This window comes from Motacilla alba, chromosome 4, assembly GCF_015832195.1.
Source record: "Motacilla alba alba isolate MOTALB_02 chromosome 4, Motacilla_alba_V1.0_pri, whole genome shotgun sequence".
In the NCBI taxonomy this organism is placed as follows: Eukaryota; Metazoa; Chordata; class Aves; order Passeriformes; family Motacillidae; genus Motacilla; species Motacilla alba.
The window spans coordinates 32800041-32826983 of NC_052019.1; the positions used below are offsets into that span (position 1 = coordinate 32800041).

At 35.9% G+C, this 26943-nt stretch overlaps 1 protein-coding gene across 30 annotated transcripts in view; it reads right to left on the bottom strand.

Moving 5' to 3' along the window:
- The window catches only part of TENM3 (teneurin transmembrane protein 3), a 1291416-nt gene that overhangs the window by 432435 nt on the left and 832038 nt on the right, over window positions 1–26943 (bottom strand). For all 30 annotated transcript variants that reach the window (XM_038135908.1, XM_038135903.1, XM_038135907.1 and 27 more), the window contains one exon: window positions 22070–22111. The gene's annotated coding sequence lies outside the window, so the exon portion shown is untranslated. The remainder of the gene's footprint in view (window positions 1–22069; window positions 22112–26943) is intronic.

Below are 26943 nucleotides of genomic sequence, written 5' to 3' on the forward strand. Positions count from 1 at the left end.
AAGTACTCATTTTTATTACAAAGCAATAAACAGCACCTTTTCCCTAATGACCCTCACAAGTAATTTTCTATAGATTTACACTTGAGATCCCTGGATGAAACTCTTTTGCAATCAGCATAACGATATACAAACAGAGAAACTCAACACTTTCCCCTGCAGCTCAGCGGCTGAAGTTGTGCGTTGAGCACTGGTGATATTTCTCTATGGTTCCATCAGATTGAACAGTGCTGCAGAGGTCAGCTCAGAGCACCACAATGACCAAGTACAAGTTCATCGTAGCCAAGGTCACACAACACTGTCCCTGCATTGAGAGCTGTTTTGTCCTCCTCGTTTATTGATGCTGATCTATCCATACTAATGGATTTAGCTTGTAGGGGGCTGGGCAAAGAATGAGAGTCACTATTTCTCAGCTTCCATTCTTCATTAATGTCATCTGCAGCTACAGCGTACTGGTACAGTACACACTCAGAACTTCAGGACAAAGGGCTCCAGTGCTTAACAGGCACATGCATTTATTTTGAGAATCAAACACACTCTGCAATGTGTTACTGCTTACGGATATCAGCTGTGGCATTATACATTAACAAAGAACTTATTTCAGTAACAGCTCCTCAGACTCCGTCGTCTCAAAGTGACAACATAAGGACAGATGTCTACTACATGAAAAATAGGCTTATTTTAAAAAACAGTGGTATATTTAGAACAAAAAGAAAATTTATTTAGATATCAATAATGCAGTCCCTATGCTTAAAAAGCTTCCAGTTTGTTACCTAAGCACTGCAGAATCCTGAGTCCCAAAAGAAGGCCCATTACAAGCAGCAGAAATATATAGATCTGTCAGGTAAATCTGTGCAGATAAACATCTCAGACTGAATACTTATTTTTATAAATCAGAGGAATCTTTGCATATGCAGTGCTCTGCATTCCTGTCACTACAGCTAGGTAATTGAATTTACTAGCCAAACCCCTAGAATGTTCTTACAGAAATTCCCAAAGCAGAAGTGGTAGTTCATCATTTAATTCCCAGTGTAAATCCACATAAATTATGTGTTTCAATGTTAGATGTACTTTCAGGAAAAAAAAAAAAAAGCCAAAAACTCCTCAGACGCAAAACACTTTCCCTTGAAATATCTATTAATTAAAAAAAGGAAAAATTATGGATCTCATATACATAAATAACTCTACATCAACAGAGAATAAACTCTTAATCCTAGTAACTGCATATAGGCAAGTGGGAGGAGAAGGGCATTCTAGGGATGAGAGAAGTGCTGGAGAAAAAAAAAAAGGAGTAAAAATATAAAACTATATTACCTTAAAAAAATAAAGAAAAAGCCATTTGATGAGATCATGATTTTGGAAACCACATGTTATCTGAATGGAAACCCACCTAAAGCAACCCGACAGTGCCTGCAAAACAGATTCTATTAACAGAGAAATGTAATATAATATATAAAAAAAGAAATTGTCACATCAAATTCATTGCAGTACTCAGTATTATAGAAGTGGTTCTGGATAGACCTTTACTAAAAGAAAATGTTTCATTTCTGAGAAAAATTAAGACAAGATTGAATGTTTAATTTTGGATAGTAAAAAGGTGTCTAAAAGGCAGTTAGAAAATTAATAAATAAAATTCAGTTTAGTGTAACTTGATTTTAATAAATAATGGTGGAATAGTTTTCCTTTGTTCCTGTATAGCCATTTAAAAATTAATTTGTGTTTACTTTGTTCTCATGTTGCTAAAACTTTCTATTTACCTACTAAAATTTTGGGGCTCTTTCTAGCTTGTTGTGTAATTTTCTTATTTTAATTTCATCTATTATCTGAACACACACAGATGTATATTCAAAATTTCATTTGTTTCATTGTTGCCTGTTGACAACAAGTATTTGCATTTAACCTATGTTGAGTATGTGTAATATTCAATATTCGTATATTAAATGGCCTAAAATGTTGATAAACTCTAGAAAGTTTGGTCAAATTTTAACAGCTTCATGCATCCTATTGCAAAATATATAAAATTGGAAAAAAATATGAAAAAAAAGGAACAGCTTTTAATTCCATGTACAACCTTACGACACATGTGTGGAAAATAAACCTTTCATGTGAATTGCATTACAGTGCTTTGCAAACTAAAGTAATATATGCTTTTCATTATTTTATTAAAATTAAAGAATGAGCTTACAGAAGTATCTTTAAAATTTCATATTGTTTAAGCTTGTTTGGGCATGGCAAATCATTTCAGCATGATGAATGCCTATGCAGCAATCAGAGATACTTATAGATCCTGCAACACTTAAATTCAGAGCTAAGAGAAACAAATACTTTCATTTTTATGTAAGCCATTACTAGAATTTACTTCTAAGAAGGCTGACATACTATGTCCTATTGCTTTAATATAAGCTATGTATTAGAAAATACGTTTTTCTCTGTGTCACATGGTATTTGCAGCAGCAAAAGCAATTGCATAACATTGTAAAAGCACAAAGAGGTACAGCACATATACCACCGTGGGCAAAGTGAAAGGATTTTTGACAACACTCGGACAATTTAAAGAAAAAGTACTATGACAAAAGACCTTGGGAAATCTCACTAAAAAGTATCTACAAATGTCTTTTGTGAAACAGTTTTAAAAGCAGTTTCCATTTTTACTTGAGAGCCACATAAGGAATTTTGAGGTTTTGAATTTTCCTTTGTGGCATTAGCTGTTAGCCCAGCTTTACATCAGTATAAGCACATTGACTTCACTGGGGTCCTGAACCTTAGCGCAGAGACGGCTCAGGGCCCAAAGATACGGCATTCATCACCAAGGCTGGGCAGCTCACCACCAAAGTGAAGGCAATTTGATTACCTATTACAAATGCTGGAATTTCAGAGAGCACTTCAGAGCTATAACATATTATCCTTTCCTTCTCATTTGTTAAAGCAACTCTTTGCAAGTCATATTGAAAGAAAAAAAAAAAAAGCACTCCAAAGTAATCATTCACTGGAATAATTCTTCATGCTTTTAGATCACACTACAGATTGGAAAGTTGCTCCGGGTTTGGTCATCATCGCAGACTGTAGCAGGCTTTCGGAGCTGGTCTCCAAGAGACTTTTCCTTTTCATTCACTTCTGACTGATAAATTGATGGGATTTTTTCTGTTTCAAATATATATAAATATCTCAATTTTAAATGAAGCTCTTTCTGTATTTACTAGAGGTAAACTTATCCTTATTTTCATAGGTTTCCCTAAATCGGCTTTCAGGTTACCCAGAAATGCTGAAGTATCCTATTTATAGTGTAGGTTTTCTTTTCATGTATTTGTCTATTTGGTGGTGGTCTATTTGTGTGGGAAAAACAGTTTTAAAACTAGCAGTTCTCTACTAAACAGAAAAAAAAAATATTTATTCCAAAAAAAGATAATGCTTTTCATTTCTATTTCAGTAAGCCTTAATGCTAAACTAATCATCAAGGAGCCAAACGGACAAAATTTCTTTCACCTTGGTGTCAGCAATAAACAATCAGTGATATCCTTTCTTTTTGTAGACAAGCACTTAGAATAGGAGTGGACAGCTCCTCTCATTTAATAAAATAATTATTTATCTAACGGTGGGAGAACAATCTCATTTGTACATTTGCTTTTCTCTTTTAGCAAACATTCTTTGCTGAGAAGAACATATCTCAAGGTAAAATAAAATGTGGAACTTGCTATGGGGTACATCCAATTTGAATGTTGTTGTAATGCCACCTTGATATTTTATTACAGGCACACTAGCTCTTATTTTTTCCCCTAGAGGTGAGAACTGTCTCTTTCCGGTGCTGTCCACAGTGACTGTCCTTACCCACTTGTGCGTTAAGTGACAGAGATGACTCTTCTGGAGTGCCTGAGTTTTACAAGGAAAAGGTATTCAAATGGTGGTTCTGTTCTCTGTGGTTAGCCAAAGGATGAGCTGTATCCTGCATGATTTTCTTCATTTCAGGGAAGCAGAGCCAATAGAGCCTCATAATTTTGATTCTTTTGGGAAATTAAAATGATATGACATGCCTTTTGTTTGACAATATATACAGTGAAAAATTCTACAAATTGAAAAAAAAATTCTGCTCTTCACTATCCAAGTTTTTCTCTTGAAACAGTCCTCTGTGCTGCTAAAATTGAGAATGATACTTCATGCACATGCTGCTATCTGACTACTGAGTCAAATTTCTCATAGATACTCAAAAATCTGTCTATTGTTTTCAAGTACAAAGTCATAAGCCATAAGCTGAAAGCACAAAAAAAGTGTATTTGCCCATTATTTTCAATAAACCTTGAATCTGTGAGAGGAATTGCAGAAAATTTGCCAACTATACTAGTGAAGGCATTTTCTTCCTATATTTTAAAACCAAAGCAAAGGAATTGAAAGGTTTTTCTCCAGTAAGTTAACATAAAGACTCAGAAAACATGACCTTTAGTGTTGTATCTTACTGTAAAATCTAGGCATTCAGAGGATCTTTGTCAAGCATTGTGACAGTACACAAATCAGCTAAAATACAGCTTTTGCAGTCTGCATTCCTGAAATACACGACTATAGACAAATACACCCTGCATACTATTACCCTCTCTTGCATTTTCCCCAGAAAATTCCATAGGGGAGGATAAATAGACACATTTCATCCATTTATTCAAGTTTGGACAATACTGATCTTTTAAGTTAAAAGTATGAAGTATACAAATAAGCATCAATGCAAAATCCTTTTCATCATTAAGTATAACTATTCAGAATATTGCAGATTTGTAAATAATTAATCCTTTGATCTTGTTAATTGGCTTTTTATCTGACTCATGCTGAAGCTGTCAACTGTTACACATCTAAGAAAATATCATCATATGCATTCACTAGAATAACAGGACAGACTGAAATGAGTAGTTTTAGATAATTTAATTAGGTTATAGGGTTTTTAATATAATTCAGTAAGTATGTGAACTTTTAACTTGTGTTAACTCAATTTCCTCATGCTTTCATTTACCATTTGTTGAGGACATTACAGTGATTAGCCAAAGCCCTTCCAGCTCTTAATGTTCTCAATAAATTCTGGTTTAAATTGACTGTCACTTTCTCGCTATAATAAAGTAGGTATTTGACATCTCAGAAGGAACCTGACTACTGCCTATTACATTTTCTTGAAGCATATTTTTCTAGTTCCACAAAATCAACAGAAGTATAGTTATACTCAAGACTGTAATGAGTAGCAGAGAAGGTAGATGAGGTACACAAGTACATTCTCAGAGCCTTATAATTTTGATTCTTTTGGGAAATTAAAATGATATGACATGCCTTTTGTTTGACAAGCTGTATAATATTATAATAGTGTTTAATTGTTTTGTTACCAAGCTATTAGCAATTTCTGAACTCCCTCAGAAAAAACCAAAATATCCACCTTGTTAGCAATGATTCACTGTTCGGCAATACAACTGCAACAGCAGTGTTCTTATTCTGTTGGGTTCAAAGATCAGTGTGGGCCAAGTGCCTTGAAAACCAATCTGCTAAACTGCAAAATGGCACACGACAATTTCCACAAATTTATGTATAAAATTTCCAAAGGCTCTTCTGTCTTTTAAAATTTATTCAAGTTATTCCAAGTTATATTCATTACCTACTTGGTCAAGTAAAGATCAAGAATACCATATGGAAGAGAGAAAGAGGAGACTCATAGTCCTAAGTCTCTCACTTCCTTATGATACTATGTATTCATATCACAGACATGCCTCTCAAAAGCATCTGTATTTTGCAATCATGGCCCACAGAGCACACAAGATGTGTAGGCAAATAGTAGTGTGCTAAACTAGCATTTTTTGAGAACAAATTCTGCCTTCATATGAACTCTGCATACTGGTGAGGTTTTTCCCATTATGACCTTTTCTTTCATTCTATTTTGGCTCCCTCTCTCTTGTCTTCTTTCTCCAGACTCCAGCACACCTTGATCTGGTTTTCTGCCTCATTTCAACACTTGTGGTCCTCTTAATTAACTTCTGATTTATTTTTCAAGACAACTCATTTTGAAAAGTGACAGTCTTTTGTCTTTCCTTCCTTGCAACTAGATCTTGCTAATGCCAACTTGAAATCTTCTTAAACCTCTTGTTCTGGGTTCTCCATGGATTCAGATGAAGAACACAGCTCTCCCCTGCAACAAATCCTTCCTCTACAGATTGTCTTAGCTTCTTTTGTACTGTGCTATTTATCAAGATATTAATGAAGCATCACAAAAATAGGAGCCTCCAGTGCCTATATTCACACTTGGTTTCTAGGACCCTATTGTTCTAAATCACTGACCTCAATGGGAAAACTTGAGCGTTAAGCACTTCTCAAATATCAGCACTACTATAAAAGAGGTTTCAATCTGGACTTAGAGCCTAAACTCAGGTTGCCTTTTTTTTTTTTTTAATTTTTTTGGAACCCTGCCCTAGTTTTGCCTCATGGTAATTTCTCTTGAAAAAGTGCTTTGACATCAGCAATTTCTCAATCACTCTTATACCATTATCCAGTCCCTATTAAAAAATATAAATTCCTATTCTCTCACAAAAAATGTTTTTATATTCAATATTTTCATAGTTCCAAGCTTATTTATTTTTATGTGAGCCATTTTTCTTTCACACGAATACAAAAGGACCTGCCTTCTGACATCTATCTTCTCTCATTCTTAGTTTCATCAACAATAAAATTCACAATATTCTGTATGAATAAAATGCAACAAAAAGAAATGGTCTTGTGCTGTGTCTTCCCCCCCCCTTTTTAGCTCATACAGCTTTAAATCCAAACCAGAATTTATCCAAAGATTTTGATATTAAGTAGCTGAAATTTCACAGAGTAATTATATAAACAAAAGAAACACTATTTTGAATAAATCTTGAAAATAAATTCACAACATCAAATGGAATTTGCACATAAATTTCATAATAGTAGACTTTGGGAACATACAAGTCTTCTAACTGTCTGTCTGCTGTATTACTGTAGTAGAGCAAAAAAAGTCAGACTTGAAAAAGGCTTCAGAACATTGTATTTATGTATTGAAGTATTTAGCACATGGAGGAAGTAACAGAAAAAGGCAATTTACCAGCAAACACAAAAAAGAAATTGCATTAATGTGATCTGGCTGCATAACTGATAATTTTTATTTGCATTGGAATTTTAATTTTGGCAGGACTATCAGGCTCAGAGCATATATAAAAATAGATATTTTAAAATATATTAGGTCAAATTCTGGATGTGCTAAAATTTGATAGTGTCCTTTAAGCTTTTTTACTGACCTTACTTATCTATTTATTTCTGTTCAAATTCTCCATGTTTTGGCAGCAACCAGAATTTTAAATTACTGTATATTTTTAAAGGAACTTAAAAATCACTCTAAAAATTGCTTTAAAACAATAAAAATGCATCACATTTAAAATTGCTGACTGCATTCATAAACTTAAGCTATTCTTTTCCATTTTCCACCATTGTCCTGTCATTTCTAGTTTAAGTATAAATAAATCAAACTATCAATAAATCCCATATTTTAATTCTCAGAACATGCACTGCAATTGAAGAGGACTTAGAGCTGGTTTTTTTGGCCATTAGTATGCCATTTGTTTACCTGGATGGTCCATTCTATCTTCAACTCTGAGTGTAATTTTCCATAACCTGATCTACTTTCAAAGGATGAAAATTACCTTTCCTGCAAACCAACGAAGCATGTAACATCTGTAAAATGGTATAGTTCTGCACTTTTTCCATAGCCAATGAGAAAGGGATACTAGGAAGGAATTTGGAGGCTTTCTGTTCCTGGTGACCCTGATGCCTGGAGTCTGCCTAAAGAGACCTTAAAAATTGTAGGGATTCAGAGTGACTTCTGAGGACAGAGTTCTGATGCAAAGATACCAGAACTGATTAAGCGTAGAGGACACAGGACTAGCTTTACAATGGGAACTACGTAGGAGACTTTTAGAAAACAACCATCCAGCAAACAACAAACTCTGCATAATGTGTAAGTGAAAATGAGCTTGGATGACATGAAATCTGTGAGCGCAACGTTTATCAAAGAGGAAAGTGCTATTCCTGGACTACTGAAAAGCAAAATTATTTAATCTTAAGAGGTATCAACTTTTGCACCAATAACAACTCAGCAGCTTTCTTGGATTTATGCAAATAGAAATATATAATCAGTTATTAGAAACAGCACAGAAAATGAGAATCCTCATGAGATGAAAGATGTGCTTGAAATACTGCTGCATACAAATCTGACCCATATTTCACTGTGAAAATATTGTTAATAAAGTATGCCTTGCAAGTAGCAGGTATTACTGTATCAAATAAAATGATAAAATGTTCCTGAGCTCTAGAACAATGCTATAAAAGAACTGCCCTTCCCTTTACAGCTTCCAGGAGGGTTTGAATGGGTACATTTTTTGGTATGTAAGACAGCATATAAACCATCAGTATTTTGAGGCAAATCTTGATGATCTTTCTGTCAGAAAGAAATTACATAAGTGTAATACACCCTTGGAAGTAGAGTGAAATATTCCGCTACACGCAAAACAATCACCTGTCTGTAAACAAGACAGGAAAGGGAGAACAAGCTCTTTTAAAAGGAAATCAAGCTTCTTTCTAAAATTCAAGGAATTACGTCATGTCTGCGCAATACCTATGACATGGGAGGGGAACTATGATTTACCATGTCAGTTTCAAGAGAGCTGCATCTTGTATTTTAAAAAATGACGGACTTAGTATTAAAATCCTCTAACATATTTATGTATGTATTTGGCTTCTGCTATGCTTCCTCTTACCCTCCTGACATTTTAAGAGTCCTCTGCCAGATCTTACAAATGCTCTCCACTAAAAATAACTGCTGACATTAGCAAGGGGCATGCACTAATCACATTCAGAATAAGATTTTTTACATACACTTATTAGTGCTTTATAATTTTTGTGAACTTCAGCTCTGGTTGTTAAAAAAAAATAAAGGTGTAAAGGCATTCCATAGCTCCATTAAAACAAACAAGTTAAGCTATTACAGCTGAATTATTTTGACACTAATAAATTATGTTGGAGTTCTCGGCTGGTTAGTTTGTTTTTTTTTTTTAAACTGAAATACTCACTTGCCTATCCAGTTTTCAGCAAGTGAAGGCAATTGCAGGTTACCTCATTATGTGAGCAACTCAATCTCTAAAGGAGAAAATCATGCATGTTACTGAGTAACACAAAACTGACTTCTCCTGAGAGATGGCTTCTCCTCTCTGACAAAGGGAAATAGAGGCTTATACATTAATTTCCTGCATTCATCATCTAAACTTCACCCTAGGGCTTCAGGAGCCCCTCACTTATAGTTGTTACATAAACTCGGAACTATGATGTTGCTACAGGAGCTCTGTCCCCGAGCCTTGTAGCTCTATCCAGTTGTCATATCCAAACTGATTTCAGTTTGGTGTGGTTTGGATCTAGCTGTCTTACACAGCCATGGAAGAATTTTTTTATTTTTTAATGGCTTTTAAAGAGTATGGCTGCTAATGAGTCACTAGGAGGCTGGGGTCTGTGCCCACTACAAAAAAATTCCAGTTTGTTTGCTCCCATACACGGGAATTTTCATGCATTCTCCTAGTGGATACTGGTCCTTCATCAATGTGAGGTCTTTGTTACCTGTAGTGACCAGGTTCTACGTTATTTACCTGACACAGGGGAGAAAGAGCATCCAAATCACTGGCAGGCTGGCTGAAGACACTATGCATCTGCTGTGAGATGTTATGGAAGGCGTCCTGCAACTTCTTGCACAGACCCCATCTAATATTTGGTATATTAAATTAATAAACTTCCAACCTGCTATTCAAATCCATCTGTTTTTATCTCAGTCTTCTGTATATCTTAATCAATGTTTCAATCACAAATATTTTAAACAAGAATCACAGATATTATATGTAAAAACTTAAACACTGAAATGAAAAAATCATGAAGACTTTTCTATAAATGTTTGAACAAATTTGCATACCATTTTGCAAAGAAGAGCTTTTTAAATTTTTTTTTCCTGAGAAGGCCTTCTAATTCTCATTTAATCACATCATATGACAAAGAAACCTGATGTTATGTAACTGCACTGATCCTAAGGTGAGCAGGGCAGACACAGGGTGCCATCCAACAGGAAAATTCCTACTCTAGGTAACACAAGGGGTCTGCTCACTGTCAGAGTTTGGTGTTGTATATCTGGTCAATAATACAATATATTTTTTTAAAAAGCCCGCTCAAGTAATAAGGGACTGTCTTTCTTACTCCAGGAGGAGAGGTAGAACAGAGGAACTTCAGGTTACTTAAGACAGAAATATTTAGTCCATAATGCTCGTTCTGCCATGACTCCACCACTGCCATGGCACCTGACTCTAAACTATTCTACTGAAACCATACAACTTTTAGTACCTATTAGAAGAGCTGAAAACCAATTAAAAATAATAAAGGGTGGTTGTTTTTGGTTTTTTTAATCAGGAGACTACAGAATACATGAAAAAGGAATGCCTGCTTTCATTACATTTTTCTGACAAACATTTTCTCATTTCCCCATTAAACAAAAAAGAAATCTTATTATTACCTTTGTCTAAAGTTAGAGTTCCTGAATTATAATATCTCATTTGCTGCAGAATACATATCAATTACTAATTCAGATTCTGAAAAGTGAATGACTTATCATATTCTTAAATGGATTTCCCAGGAGATTAATACCCCTTAGTTTCCTCTTCCCTAAATTTAGGCTACAGACCTTCCTTCCTAGCTGTGCTTCTTCAAGAGAAAAGATATGATTTGCTCAGTCAAGTAAGTAAGATGTCTCAGTGCTGTTATCTGAAAGTGTTAAGAATTACCATAAAAAAGAAATCTGTCACAAAGAGTTAAACTGGAGGTGAAAATTTTTATGTAGTCTGGAACATATGAGACATGATTTCAGTTTTACATCAGATTCTGTCTGTTCTGTACTAACAAAGTTACACATAAACAAAGCTGAAATGCAAAGCACTTTCAGTTGAGTTCTAACTGGAAGAATATTCTTGACGGAGCTTATCTCAAAATCATTTGAAGCCCAAAGTGTCTATGCAAAACCATTAATCCCAGAATGTCTAAACACTATCCTGGAGACAGGCTGCAATTTGCAGTTCTCTGTGACAGCCAAATCACTGGTAGGACCCTGTCATTTAACCCCAATGATTTCTTTGGTAGGCATGGAAAGAAAGGTTTTCATATTTCCCTGTCATAGAAGGGCTACAGAATATGTCAACACTGTATAACTTAACATAAAAATTAAAGCAATATACAGGCTTTGCAGTTATGAAAAAGGATCAGCAAGGTGGGCTTTCAGATCAGTGCCATTGATAAAAAACTCGCTACATGAAGAGAGCCTTGGCATTTTGGGTGGGGGGAAATATGGAGGTGTTTTTGCAGCAGGTTTTTGCTCTATGTATTTTAAGTGCAAGATGCTCTCTGGTTTTATATAAGCCTACAGTGCAGTTTCAATCTCCAGTTACCTAATGGTGCATGTTTGCTGGCAGTAGAGAACACCAGCGTAATGGTTTATCTGCTCAATAAACACCAATCTTGTCAAAATTCAAAAAGTCCCAGCTGGCTTAAATTTGGATTATGCTTATTTAAATAGAACAGTCTCTACAGGTTAACAGTTCAGGTGCTTCTCTTTAAAATGTGTTTCACCATCACAAATTGAATTCCATGTAACCTAGAACCCATCCTAAAGTGTGCAGGTATTCCCAACATGTTTTCTATCCAGTATTTTAAATTGCCTTCATGCACATCTATTTAGAAACTGTTCTGTAAAACACAATGAACCAAAGCGATTATTCATTTTCCTTTTGCACCTGGTACATTACATTTGCATTTGAAAAAATTGTTTCAAAATACATAAATGAGAAGTCATACTCCACACCTGCCATCATTGCACCCTTTTTTGTGCAGCGTGCCAAGTAATTACGTTCCCATTGTGCACAACTCTTTGTTTACACCTGTGTTCCTGGAACATTACCTGACAGATATCCCTGCTGGGTGATAGGAAAAATGAATGCCAGAGAGACACACATGGAATTCCCAAAAGTAATCTGGTGCTTCCTAACTTGACTTGCCCTGATCTGCCTGCAGAAAGATTCCCATCAGCTTGAGGGATATATGTGAAAATTATGGAACTGCATATTTCTTGCAGGTCAGAATGGGCAGTAACTTACCAACCAAAGAAATCTGAGGAAAAACAGGCATTCCTGTGTGCTTAGGAAACTGGGCAGTGTAGCCTCAAGAGTGGCTGTAGGTAGAGCCAAGCCAAGGAGACACACTGAATGTGTCCTCAAAGCCATGCACTTCTCACATGAGTAGAAACTGGTGTAAGGATGAAGGAGCAAATCCAGGTACCGGAGGGAAGAAGAAGAGGTGAGACCTTTAGTTGTACTTCTCAATGACTGTGACTTTCAGATATATGTTCGGATTTATCTTCTTTATTACTCACAGACATTCATAATAACAAACCTGGTCATCAACTCATCAGCACCTGAATTTGGTCTATCAACACTGATAAATTCTACTGGACTACAACATTCACTACCTTCTACTCAAGTCTGGCCAGATACTTGCAGAAGTTATATAATTTTAAGACTTCCTTAGATTTAAACAAAAGAAATGTTGCCCACGTGCTCAATAACAACAACAGTATGGTTTGACTCAATCTATATAACTCCATATTTCTCTTCTTTTCCTGGGGGATGCATATGCTAATAGAGCTCCTATTTGGAAACTCTGAAATTTAACCCTTCTCCAGTTCTGAGAGTAAAAACAGACAAAGGCCTTCATCCAAAACCCACAAAAGCAACAATGGCACCAGCAGGGGAACAGGAGCCAATGTGTTTAGATTCAGTATCCAGGTTTAGTAGGCAGAGCAAATTAGAAAGAGGAATAGATGAGGAATAACAAGTATTTTGCAGTAGCAGTGATAAGCACATAAAAAAACCCTGACCATTAATTCATCAGCATCTGCTCATTCAAAGTTAGTTATCCTTGATTAATGATAATAGTATATTTTTTATATTTTTGATCTTTGCTAAGCTATCAATACTAACTTAGGTGATCACAAAGACAGTTAACTACTTATTAAAAAAAAATCAGCGGCATTGTACAGCAGGTGAGGTGTTATTACTCTTAAACTAGAAAAATATGATAATTTTTACATTTGTAAACAATCAGTTCTCATAGCAACTGCCTGGCATTGTGCGTTGCTCAGTGAGCTTTGTACAACGTACCTGAGTCATGTAAAACCAAGTCATCACACCCTGTCAAAAATCAGTATTTTTTTCAAAGACTGAGAGCTGAAGATTGCGTCTACAGGGACTGATAGCACTTGTAAGTGATATGGTTTACAGAAGGCACCTATTAGCATTTCTGCATACCAGCGTAATCCAGACTCTTCAAATTTGATTATCATCATTGCAAAATATTGCAGTTCTGAGCCTTCCCTATGAAAAAGCACTTAGTGTTGCTGAACTCTGACAGAAGGTTCACTAACCTGGACGAAAGCCCATTAGAGCCAGGGCCTTTAAATAATTTTAATTTTCATTTTGTAGACTGTAACTCCTGAGTTCTATCATTCCATTTTTCACAGCTTCAGGTTTTCTGTGTGCATGAAATTCCCCACCGTAACCTTAAATTATTCTGTCCTTCTGGTGTTCAGTGACAGTCTCTGAGGCTTGAGCTTTATTCTCCTTCAGGGTTCATTCTTCTTCTAAATACTCATCATCCATTGCATTCTATAAAGAGAGTTCCCAGCAGTAGTTTTTAAAATAAAAGATAAAATGTTCAGTATCTGAACATTTAAGGCTCTAGTGTCAGTACCTGGAATGCCTCCTGTTGACAATGATGGTTATCACTGGGGGCAACTGAGATCTGTTCATTCTGAACTGTCTTCAGAAATCATCCCTATCTGATTGTTCTTTCAGATCAAAAGAAATAGGAAGACAAAGTAAGCTGTGCATATTCTTTCACTCTGCACTTTGTTGTTAAAAAAGGAGGAATCCCACTAGGACCCATAAACCACTTTTAGATATCACTAATCTTTGCCATGGATCTCTATTTTTCCATTTATTGCCAGCTGATTTACTGGATTTTGATATTTTAATGACATAGCGCACTGTTAGGACTTATTGTGAAAAACATATAACAAAGTCTAGATAGACAAAAGAGCATTTATTGCTTGAAGGGAAGTGACATGTAATCCTCAGCATTTACAGCTCAGATTAGACCATTTTTTCACATGACAGATATGTATTCAGGAACAGAAATACTTGCGAAGTCTCCAAAACCACACCTGGAGCTTCCATACTCAGGCATGGTTATCCTATTTTTAGATATTTGTAGAAGGTAGCTTGTATTGCCTCTTACAGCAGGTTCAGCCTCAATTACTAAATTCATAACTACTTTCATCAACTGTACAGTGAGCACACCAGGGAAATACAGGGAATATTTTTTTTTCCTTTTAAAACCAGCATAGTTAACATTGTTGCTGACAATTGGGGTGTGAAATACTATGTATCAAAGTTCCACTTAAAAAACCCAAATTGTAATTGAACTGTGCAGTCACATTGAGCTTTGCGTGTACTGGAGTTGCAATTTTTGGGGATTTCCCCAAAATTCAGTAGGACTCTGTTGAAGATCCCTAATTCTATATAAAAAAGCACTACCCATGTGACTGGTTCATAACAAATTAATAAGTTAGCATATATTGTACACTGCTTTGTAGTGTCTGGCACAGCTATTATCAAGTGCATTACAATTTTAACATGGGGTTTTGTATATCTGTATTTTGGTGCTTAATTTATATACTGCTGAAAATTCTTGAGGAGTCTCAATACTACCAACCATTTCCCTAATTTCTAGTGAGTTTCACCTGGTTCATTGACTTGTGTCATTCAAATGATCTCTCCTTACTGTTTTTTCTCTATTAAAGGGAAAATCAGATCAGTCACCACCTTCCTGACACCCATAAAGCTTCTGTTCACCTTTCTGCTTGTCTTACTATAATGTCAAAATGAATTTTGTGAACAACATAATTTGTGCAGTAGCCTCAAGCACAGTGAGCCAGTGCAAAGCCTCTTCTCAATATCTGAACTGATGTCTGAACCTGAGACCAGTTTGCCATCAACTCAGAAGTGTAGCATGCATGAAAATGTCCTTCCCTATCACTGTTAAATGAAGAATATGGCTCAAACTTCTTCAGAGTTAATCTGGAGGTCAAATTTCCCTTTCAGAAAAATCTACCTTTTCCTACAGAGACTATTAAACTACATTGAAAAATCAAAAACTCAAATGTTGTTTCATATTTTACACAAAACATACAATTTATCACAAAAAAGAAATCACAATTTATTAAGACAGAAGCAGAATTCTGGGAGAAGAAATAAAGTCTTTTGTTCTTTCATGAAAAATACTCACTTCATTCTTTCAATGAAAATTGAATTCTACTAGCTTCTGGTTCAGCTTGAAGTACCAACTTCAGGTTTTCTTGATTTCTACGCTTTCTGACTTAGCTCCCTTGGGCTATTCAAATTAGATGGTTTCAACAGACTAAATAAATAAAAAAAAAATCACAGTACAGAATCTATCACAAATTAGCCTTAAAAAGTTGTTCAAAGAGCTATAATAAACCACAAGAAAGATTTTAGTCTCTTGAAGGAAAATAACAAAATGCTTTTTTGAAACAATAGTTCATTGGCTTGGAAAGAATTGTTCTTTTTTATCTAGTACACTACTCAAAACACCCATGCCCTAATTAGTTCAACTGCATTCATAATATATGACAAACCCCAAGTTCTATTCAACTGTAAACATTTTTCCTGAAAAAATGCAGAATTTTATACACAGAAAGTAAGACATTGCTATTCTACTATTCAGTTAGTACAAACTTTTTACAGAAGGGCAATGACACTATTTTCTTTTTCTAGATTTTTGCACCTGGGATATTTACTCTATGATCCTGGACTGAATAAAATCTCTATTAATGCCAACAAGCTACAGAATTAAAACCAAGTTTTGCCAAACAGTAAAAGGTCCTAAAAGACAGCGCTGAAAATTCTGGATTGTGCTGATGCAGCACTTCCCTAGGCACAGTGCTTTTCCCCACTGCTCTGTACTCTGGAAGGGAACCCATGGCCTCACCTGTTATCTCTGCTAATGCACCAAAGGAAAATCCTAACAATAAAGACAGAAATGGCTCCTCAGGAAAAAAGCAAGTTTTCATGTTTTAAGAGGAAGAAAAAAAAAAACAAACCAAAAAACAAGAAGAGAGAATTACAGTATCATTTAGGTTGAAAAAGACCTTTAAGATCATCAAGTCCAGCTGTTAACCCAGCACTGCCAAGCCCACCACTAAGCCATGTCCTTAAGCACCACATCTGCAGTGGATATAGTTTCCAGAATACTTCATAGTGAGCCACTTGATGACCTGCATGCATTAGGGCATCCCTGCCCTGGTGAAACAGCACTAGCTCTGCAGCTACTGTCTCTTGCTTGTGGCTATGCCAGCAGGTTGTGCTGAAGCTCAAGAGTAAGGGCCAATATCCACTTTCTGCTCCAATCCCAAGAGGTTCAGGATCTTGATTTTCACATGGCAAAATGTGTTTTAGAAGCTGGTTTCTACCTGAGTTTTACAAAGGAGGCATCTCTTTACCCTATTCTGCCATTAAACAGGTTAAGCTAGACATGCTCAGGAACTGCTTAATAACCTGAAAAAATTAAACTTGTTACCGATCAAACATCTCTGGCCACTTCTGATGAAAAAGATTATGTTGATTGTGATGATAACAGACTAAAATTTAATAGCTCTAATATCTCTGGCTTGAGAGATTGAATTATTAAATTAATACATCTCAAGGAGAGGTTTTCAACAGGGGCTGTGCACTGGAGGTACACCAAATTCCCCATGACTAAGAATGTTAGAAAAATTTCCCTTTACATGGTGGAATCCGACCAGGAGAGGAGAATCCTGGCTCCAATCCACATTTCTTAAAGTATTTACACAAAGCACTAAGCTAAATCATGATCCTTCCTCCTACAGCTCAGAATTTGAGGATATAGAATTTTTTCCACTTTCAAGGAAATACTTTTATAAAGATAGAAACTAGCACAAACAGAAACATCACTAATCCCATCTTCGATTTTGAATGGGAAGAAAGAGAAGTAGTGTGATTTCAGAAAGGCAATTATGTCCAGGAATTCAGGCCTGTGAGACTCCCATGCTGAACTTGATTTGCATCTCAGGCCTCCAGAGGGGGACCTCAGCTTTGATGGCAGAGACTTCAAAGTCTTCTTCAACCATGTCCTAACCACAGCTAAGACTTTTGGTTTTTTTTGTTTGACAAATAATTTCTCACATTTGCAACTAATATGCCAAACAGTTCAGTTTTGTGCAAAAATGATATAAATGTGTAAAAATATAACAACATCCATCCAGTGACATGATGACTGACTGCTGTGACAAGATTACAGTTAAAAAGACTGAGCATGATACCTGTTGTTTTTTTTTTTTTTGAGGACAACTTGAAAAAAGTTATTTCCCCAGGCATGCCTCTCTACAGCTCATAAATATAGGTAGCCTGGCAAAAACTTGATAGCAATGGTCAAGAATCATACTTACATTTAAACAGTAATCATGGAGATGGTTAACTGTAGGAAAAAAAAATCAAAGCAAACCACAAAACAAAATAATAAAGTAGTACCACCAGGGAGATGGGCCTACTATCAGCTGGGAATTCACCTCTGGTTCTCTTATCACAGAATCACAGAATTTCTAGGTTGGAAGAGACCTTTAAGATCATCGAGTCCAACCCATGTTCTAACACCTCAACTAGATCATGGCACCAAGTGCCACATTCAGTCTTTTTTTAAACACATCCAGGGATGGTGACTCCACCACCTCCCTGGGCAGATGATTCCAGTATTTGACCACTCTTTCTGTGAAAAACTTCCTCCTTAATTCTAGCCTGTATCTCCCTTGGCGCAGCTTGGGACTGTGTCCTCTTGTTCTGTCTGTTGTTGCCCGGAGAAAGAGATCGACCCGCAGCTCACCACAGCCACCCTTCAGGAGGCTGCAGAGAGTGATAAGGTCACCTCTGAGACTCCTTTTCTCCAGGCTAAACAACCCCAGCTCCCTCAGTGGTTCTTCATATGGCTTGTGTTCCAAGCCCCTCTCCAGCCTCGTCGGTCTCCTTTGGACATGCTCAAGCATCTCAATGTCCCTCCTAAACTGAGGGGCCCAGAACTGGACTCAGTACTCAAGGTGTGGCCTCACCAGTGCCAAGTACAGGAGAAGAATGACCTCCCTGCTCCTGCTGGCCACACTATTCCTTATCAACAATGCAAGGATCTGGGATGCTGTAATATTTAGTGCAACGACAGAGTTAAGATACAACAGGAGAAAGTCGCTGTAATCCTTACCTACTAAAGGAAAAATTCCATGGATGTCCAAAAATTTATACAATACAGTGGAAACCATAAGCTCTTTGTATTGGGGTGAGAACTTTGGAATCTTAACAGATGCTCAACACTCATGTACATTGTCATGAAAGGAAAATAAAGAAAAAAAGGTTGTGCCAATAATAACTTCTGCCGTAAAACTTTATCATTAGAACATCTATTAAATACCGAAATCTCTACTAAAAATGCAACCTTTAACACAACATACAACACCATTTGACTATCCTGAATACAATTAATACAAAATGCTAGTATTTAAGCCAAAGAATCTGAAAATAAATGATCACAAAAAAAGTAATCATAAAAACTGTGAGCAAAAGCTTTCATTGAAAGTAATGTTTTGTACAGAGTTATTGATTTTAGCTTACTATTTACCATAGTAAATGCTCATAAGATGATGATCTGGAAGAACAGGGATTTAAACATATTAAAAATTGCAGGACTTTTTTTAATCCCTAGAGTTGAGGTTTCTTCTGAGGAGTTACACTATTAGGAACTGCTGACAACTGCAGAAACACAGACTTACTGGGAATAATGCTACAGGGCTTACTTGGAAATAGACCTGGAAATTATTATGGGAAGTACCAAAAGAACCCCAAGAAGAGACAGGTGCATCATCACAGGACAGCTGCTGCACCAGCAGCAGGAGTACTGAGGTTGGTAACATCATCCAGGACATACAATGTTTTAATAGTGTACCAGCCTTGGAAATCACTTGAAGCCATTACCTATTCATGGCTTCAGGTGTACTGAAGAAGAAGAAGAAAAGAGTTCAATTGTATTCAAACAAAAAACAATAAAAAAGAATGAACTAAATCACAGCATGACTGTATATATCTGATGCTAGCTTTGTGTAAGAGAAGTACAATCCAACTTCCATATAAGTATATAGTGAGATCTTGTGTGTGAGCACTCACTCAGCAGGGTATGCCAGTCAGATGGAAGATACAATGGCCTGATATTTCCTTGGGCATCATAAAATTTTTAAAAAAATTATCTTCTGGCAATAAAAACTGAGTTTATTTAGTGTTAAGATGCACGCCTGTGTTGCCATTCTCATGTGGTCAAGATTATTCCCTTAATTGAGCAGGATACAGGTGAATAAGAGAAAGCTGCAGTAGGGGAAATATAGATTTTTAAAATCAAACTGGATTCCTTTAACCTGTAATGGCCAAATGGACAATGGAAGAGAACGTCTTACATTGGTCCAGTTTACAAAAACATGCTAGTTTTGGCTTTCAGGTTTAATCCAGGGATACATTTGTGTTTCTACATAAACGCAATTTCAAACAGCAGCAGGTACAGATATTACAAAAATAGTCTTTTCATTTCTCTCTCATGGGAACATTACACAACATGAATTGTGTTGGCTATTTTAGTTTAAGTACTTATTCCAGGGTAAAGGAGAAGATCCTTCAAATATCTGAAAAGAATTAGAAGATATGACCGCTGCTCCCAAGTTTCACATATTTTAATAGAGTACCACTTAAACATCCTTTCCAAAGTGGAAAACAGACTGAATGAAATGCTAAAAAGCAAACAATTTAAGCAATGTTTTACAGTAGTGTAGATATTGTGATCATATGTCTACAGCAACAAATAGCCAACCAACAAATACTCTTAAGTATTCAGCTGAACCAGAATTATATATGCAACCTAGAACAAATGGTGCATACCTGCATTTCTCTACATGTACTTTTCATTCTGAAATGAAGATAATCTAATCTAATAATACGTCTTCACAAACCACATTTGTTTCAAACCAAAACAAATTTAAGAACATATCTGCAAGTAGATTTAAAAATATTTGTATAAATGGTATTCTGGACATTTTTAGTGCTTATTTCTCTTATGGCTATAATAAGCACAAAGTAAGATTAACTTTACTGATTTTGCTAGGAAAATCACATTTAGAACCTACAAAACTTTGTTAGTAAAAGCTGTTTTACCTACCAATGCAAGTCTTAAGCTACATTCTGATGATAAAACAATAAGGATGACTAATGCTGCATAGAGGAAGTACATGGAAACATGAAAATTCTCCGTCCCTTCCAGACCTTTATTTCAATACTAATTAGTTAATATAAAAAAAAAAGGAAAAAAAAAAGAGCCATCAGTTGTTTAATATGCAACATTAGAACTGCAAATATCTTTTCTTGGCAATATCTCTTACAGTTTCGTGAGTGTGATACCATACCCCTCTTTACATATGCCATCCTTTTGTCAGATACAAGAAAAAAATTTATTACTCAGCAATTACAGAATACACTTAAATTAAATATGACAACATAACTAGGAAATGAGAAGGGGATAAAAGCTGGTAGAAAAAAGTCTGATAATGAAGCCTCTAGTTCTGATGACTAAGTGATACAATATCTAAAGCCTTTCACAGGGTATTGAGATTTTTATTCTTTTACATAGAATGAGAGCAAGTGAGAAGGGGAGGGGGCCAGAGGAAGAAGAATCTGTGGTCTGTAAATGATCAGCACAAAAAATAAATTATGGTCAAGTAACTGAGCTTTTCTGATGTGTAAATTGAATCATTCCCACACGCTGATGTTTTATAATTAAAAGACCCTTTTCACTGTGGGAAATTTTACTGAATTTTGTATTAAAAGAAGAAACAAACCATCAATCAGGAGGAGGTAGGGGAACTCAAAGAGCTCAACCTATTAAACTTGAAGAGCGTAGTTGAATTCTGAATGACTTGCTCTAGGAAACTGTAGCTCTTTTAAGGCAGCTACTGTAAAAACATTAATGAGCAGAACACGTTTTGGATCGCTGTTCTAAAATCTTTTGTAGTCATATAGAAGAACACACACTCCATTTGGTGTCACAAGATGCAGAATATGGTTGTAAATGAACCCTTTTTGTGAGGTTCACAAGCTATAAATTACTTGACTTTGGTTACCATTGAGAAAAATCACTGAGCTAAAACCAAAGGAAGAAAACCCAAACTCCATGCACTTGCTCAATACATTACAGTTGCTAGGTACATACTGATCAGACACATTAAGGTTTGCTCACAACCTCATTGCTGCCAAATTCAAACATTTTTCAGTGGACACCATTCCAGAGTTCTGGGACCTTATGTGCTTTCAGCTGAGTTGAGGTCATGGCTAAAAATTACATTTTCAAATTATTAACCTAAAGAGGGGTATCATCAAAAAGCATCACAATATGGCACACATAGGCAATAGTAATTTCTTGTGGAAACTTGAGAATGCTCACAAGAGATTTAATTAGAATTTTTGGGAATTTTATAAATTTATTCAATTATGTTCTATCCTTGATGAGTCTGGCAACAAGGCAGAGAATTTATCATCTTGGATATTCCTTTGGGAACAAGGCATTTGTATCTACTAAAGTTTGTGCTCTGTGAATTCCTCCCTACTACTAGTTCTGGTGTATACTGTTATTGCAGCAACAATAAATTAAATACAGCAGCATAAACTATTGATAATGGACAAGCCAGTAGAAAAGTGTATATACTTCCATCAGTTAGACAATGGGGTGCCATTTTAAAAACACCAATGCAATACATGGGTCTCACCGGAGCTTGAGGCTATAGGATGTTTGATCTTACCTTCAGCTTTCCATGTGAGTGGATCTCTAATGAGCTGAGAATCTGCAATGAGAACAGATTATGAAGATCTTGGTCAAATATTTTTATTTTGTAATTGTTTAATGATCATTACAGAATACCTAAGTAGATTTAAGAAAATCAAGACAGGATATGATAGATGATATTTTTTTATTTTTCATTATTATTTTCCTCTTTGCATCGTGATCTATGGTATGGTCATACACTGTGTGTCTTTCCTAAAGTCCAAATGAGATGCAGATTATCTGTAATAAAATATTTATTATAGCTACTGCTGGACTGACATGTTATTACACTTGTAAAATGCAATTTTATTTCTCTGAACCATATGGAAGTGTTGATTGCATATTGAATACTAAATGTAAAAAGGGCATTTTGGAGATCCATGTTCATTATACCTCATTTACTTTCACATATGATTCCTTCAGGTCACACATGAAAATGTTCTTTCCTTTCTGCCACTGTGGAAAACAGATCATGTATTCTCAGAATTAAGAGAAAGATCAACCTAACTTCAGCACAGCTGACATGAATTTTCAATTGCAATTTTTTTGATGTATGAAACAGCAAATGTACTATAAATCCCACTACTATAGCTTTGCAAAGCCAATATATTTAACAGTAATAAACATAAAACATATGGAAAAGATAATGATTATTTTTTAAAGAAAAACAAACATAATGGCACTTAGAATATATACAAAGAGCTATTTTCAGATGGTATTTTTCATAAGCATTGCAAGCTTACAGTGTTCTGGAGTAAACTATAAAATGATTTTCGATTTTAATAATCAGGAAGTTGGGAGTATTTCACATATAAAGATGGAGCTTTTGTAACTTAAATGGAAACATGGAATAAAGCTCTTGCCGCTAACAAAAGTATCTGAAAATCTTGTTTCGTTCTTATCTTTCTTACATTCCAATAAAGTTCACATTGTAACATCTGCCAAAAGGGAAAGAGAAAAAGGTACAGTATATCTTGAACAGCCACAATTTTTTGTTTCTAGAACTCCTCTTCAAACAAGAATCAAAACAGATTGCACAATTTTTCTCTGAGCCTTTAATGAAGCTGTGATTATGCAAGTGATAAGAATAAGTTATGATGGTGGGTTGGAATGTGGAAAAAAAATGCACACTTCCTATATTTGTGTAAATACTTTTCCCCCATGACAAAATGTCCTCATTTCATTGCGCTGTCAGTATTTCAAAAATGTGGTATGAAGGTGCATTTCACCTATAATTTTTTTATTTCAAGCAAAATAGGTCAAGTGTAAAAGCTGAGCATTTTCTGGGATTTATTTCTGTTTAAAGGTATGTGTTCAACTGACTGACTCAGGAATTAGAAGGAGGGGTATCAATATGATCCAAATAATGGTAGTGTACTTGTTTTGTCTGGAAGAGCTTTCTGAAAATAATTTTCTTCATAGTAGCTAGCAGCAAGCCAGCTGGCAGTACACAAGGATTTGGAAGATGACAGCTGACCAAAGGGATATTCCACACCATATGAGATTGTGCTCAGCCAAAAAAGCTGGGGAAGGAGAAGGAGGAAAGGATGATCAGAGTTATGGTACTCTCTTCCCAGATAACTGTTATGCATGATGAAGCCTGGATTTCTTGCAAATGGCTAAACATCTATCTGCTGATGAGAAGCAATGAATTAATCCCTTACTTTGCTTTGTTTGTGCTCACAGTTCCTGCTTTACCTACTAAACTGTCTCTATTTCATGAGATGCCTCACTCTTACCCTTCGGATTCTCCTTCCTGTCTTACCTGGGGACAGTGAGTGGCTGCATGGAACTTGGCTGCCTACCTGGGTTAATCCAGAACAAGCAGGAAAGCAATTCTAAATATTGTATCCAAATTTCTGACAGGCAGAGATTAGGAGGATAAGCATCTTATTCTTAACTTCTGGAAAACAGGGTAAATACTACATCAGATCATAAGACTGATTTGCTCTCAGTCTCAAAAGTGGGTGGGTGTTGGATGTGTGCACCCAAGTTCTATCTGAACCATGAAAAACATTTCCTATGGTATCTGTAAATACAAAACTGGGGTAATAAAAGTCAGTGAAAACTCTTCCACATGTTATTGAGGCACAACATATGTCTCCCTAAGTTTAAATCCTGGATTGTAAATATATTTTTTTCAAATATATGTGCAGATATACATACAAATGAATACACAGTTTGACTGTACAAACAATATAAATGTAAAAGAAGATCAATAGTAAAAATATAATTGTAGCAATGTAAGGGTAAGGTACTGAAAATCTAAAGGCTCAATACTAAAAATGTTTTAATTCATGGTGAACAGTTACCATATCATTGAGTCACACCATTTGAGAAACTTTGAGTTTGGTATAAACTCAACTACACAACTACAAAACAAAAAAACTTCCCAAGTGAGTATCTAAGCATCTGTGTCATCAGAGTACCTGCACCATAGAGCTTAACAAAGCCTGCACTTGATTCCCAGACAGAAAAGAGCTTGAAGGCAAACGTGAAATACTCATTCTTTTGTTTTCTGTTTATGTTAGCACTTGCAGGAATAAGTTCTAAGCTATGGCTTTACTACTGTCAATAAAAGTATTTTAATTTAAGAAAATGCAGAAAACTTTCTCTGCTCTCTTGAATATTTCCTTTTCCTTTTTCTAGATTTAGATGATCTTGTGTTCGAAATTCTTCCCTTCATGATTCCATTTCTTAGGTGCTTAAGTGTCCTGATTCACTTAATGAGCATTTCTGAATATATTCTTAGCTTTGCACACTTGAAAGTCAAGCTTGGTGACACTCACTGCCAACATATTTAACTCCCTTTGATGCTCTGATCTTCATTTACTGGAGCATGATCAAAGAGTGCTGCCCTCAGAAACACGGGAAGGAAAACTGAAAATAGCAGCCAAAATGCAACAAATAGCAACACAGGCTCATCCCTGATCAGCTTGCAGGTGTGGAATTCATCAGTTTCACCTGATTCAGTCCAACTAAGCAGTGTGGTGGTTCTAAAAGGAAATGTACTCTTTGGCAGTTAATCTATAGTAGCTCAGCTCATGCACAAGCTCTCACAACAGACCTGGCAAAAGTCTCCCAGCACTGTGGAGGGTACTGGTGTGTAAGAAAACAAAGTCGTTTTTATCAAAATCTATAAATGGCCAATCTTCAACAAGAAAATTAAAATTGCATCCAACTGTTCCTAACTAGGTACTGGAAGATGACAACAGAAAGTAATTTACAATGACTCTGGTTTGGGCAACAGGGCAGCAATATGGTTGCCTCCCCTCAGATGCCTTTCCAGAAGGCAGCAGGTCTCAATACATATAGAACGCATGGAATTAGGCAATGGCATGGGTTTCTAGCAGACAACCAGACAGTGATTCTTGCTCACCACTCATCAGTGGAATATTTATTACACATTCTCAGATGGAACCTTTCATCACAGGGAGAAAATGGAAAATAGAAGAGATGGAAAACAGCAATTCTATTTCATGTAAAAAAAAAAAAAGGCTCAAAAAAGCTTATAAAACTTTACTGCTGCCTGTCAGATAAAACACTGAAATGATCCAGCACATCCTATCTGTTTGACTACCAACTTTAAAGATCTACCAGCTTGGAACTTGAGTGACTATTTGCTATGCTAACATCTAAGAGAAAGATATATTGTTTTGAACTGGGGAAGAATACGCAGCACACCAGAAAATTAGTTTCCAATTTCAGGACACTGAACCACAACTTCATTCTGTTTTGCTCAGTTATATGTTGAGATGGTAAAAACCGGTAGTGAGTTTTCCCATATAAACATTCTTTCTCTGCCTTTGTTGATAAGGTCCCTTAAAAACCCAAAGCAACAATGACTCAAATTTTTGTAAATTGAGGAGTTAGCATTATGTAGAGTTGATGCTGTTATCTAACTAACAACAATCTATGGCACAGAAACCAACCAGAGAAGTACCTTCTCACAAAATGGGGCCCTCCACATAGAACAAGTTGCACAGAACAGAATAGATAGGGCTAGACACTGAGCACTGAACCAAAGAAGCACTCTGACTATTTCTGTGACTAGTCCTCTTCTCTAAGTTGTATTTAAGCCACATTCCTAGATGCACCTGGGAAAAGTCCTGAGCCAAAGATAATTTAGAGCATTTTTATTTACTAATTTATTGAGTTGAATCATTGGCAAATTGATCCAAAGTTCTTAGTAACAAAGTAATTATAAACAGCCAAAAATTGCAGTTCTGTGGAGAATAAAGAACACCAGATTCTCAGAACCAGCCTCATGCAGTATGAATGGATGGCCCTTACAGCCTGTGGTGGTAAGCAATCATCTGTTGCTATAATCCCAGTGGTGCCAGGAACCAGGGACCACAGTGGTAAGAGAAGCACTGATGTAAAGGACTGGCTCTGCTGTAGAGGACTGTCTAAAACTGAAAGGCTGAGTGATAACCTGAGATCTAGGAAAATCCACCCAGGTAAAATCCATATAGAAATTACAAAAAATACACCAAAATTTAAAAAATATAGTTCTGTACAAGGTGCTCTAGGATGACCATACTTAAACAGGGACCAGATTGCTCACTGCATTTTCTTCCAACTTTACCTATTCTGGGACTCTGTGATATCTATCTATCTATGGATGCATAAGACTTTAATCATACATATAGTTTATCAACAAACATAAATGGAAGAATATGTATAAAATACTATAGTTATGTATAACTAGATATTTATGTCTATATTTGTATAAATCTAGTTTTATATATCTTCAATTATATATCACAACACACAGGATTGTTCTGTACAAAAGTCTTACATTGATGCTTGTGTGAAAAAGACCAAACACTCTGTAGCCACATATTTTTT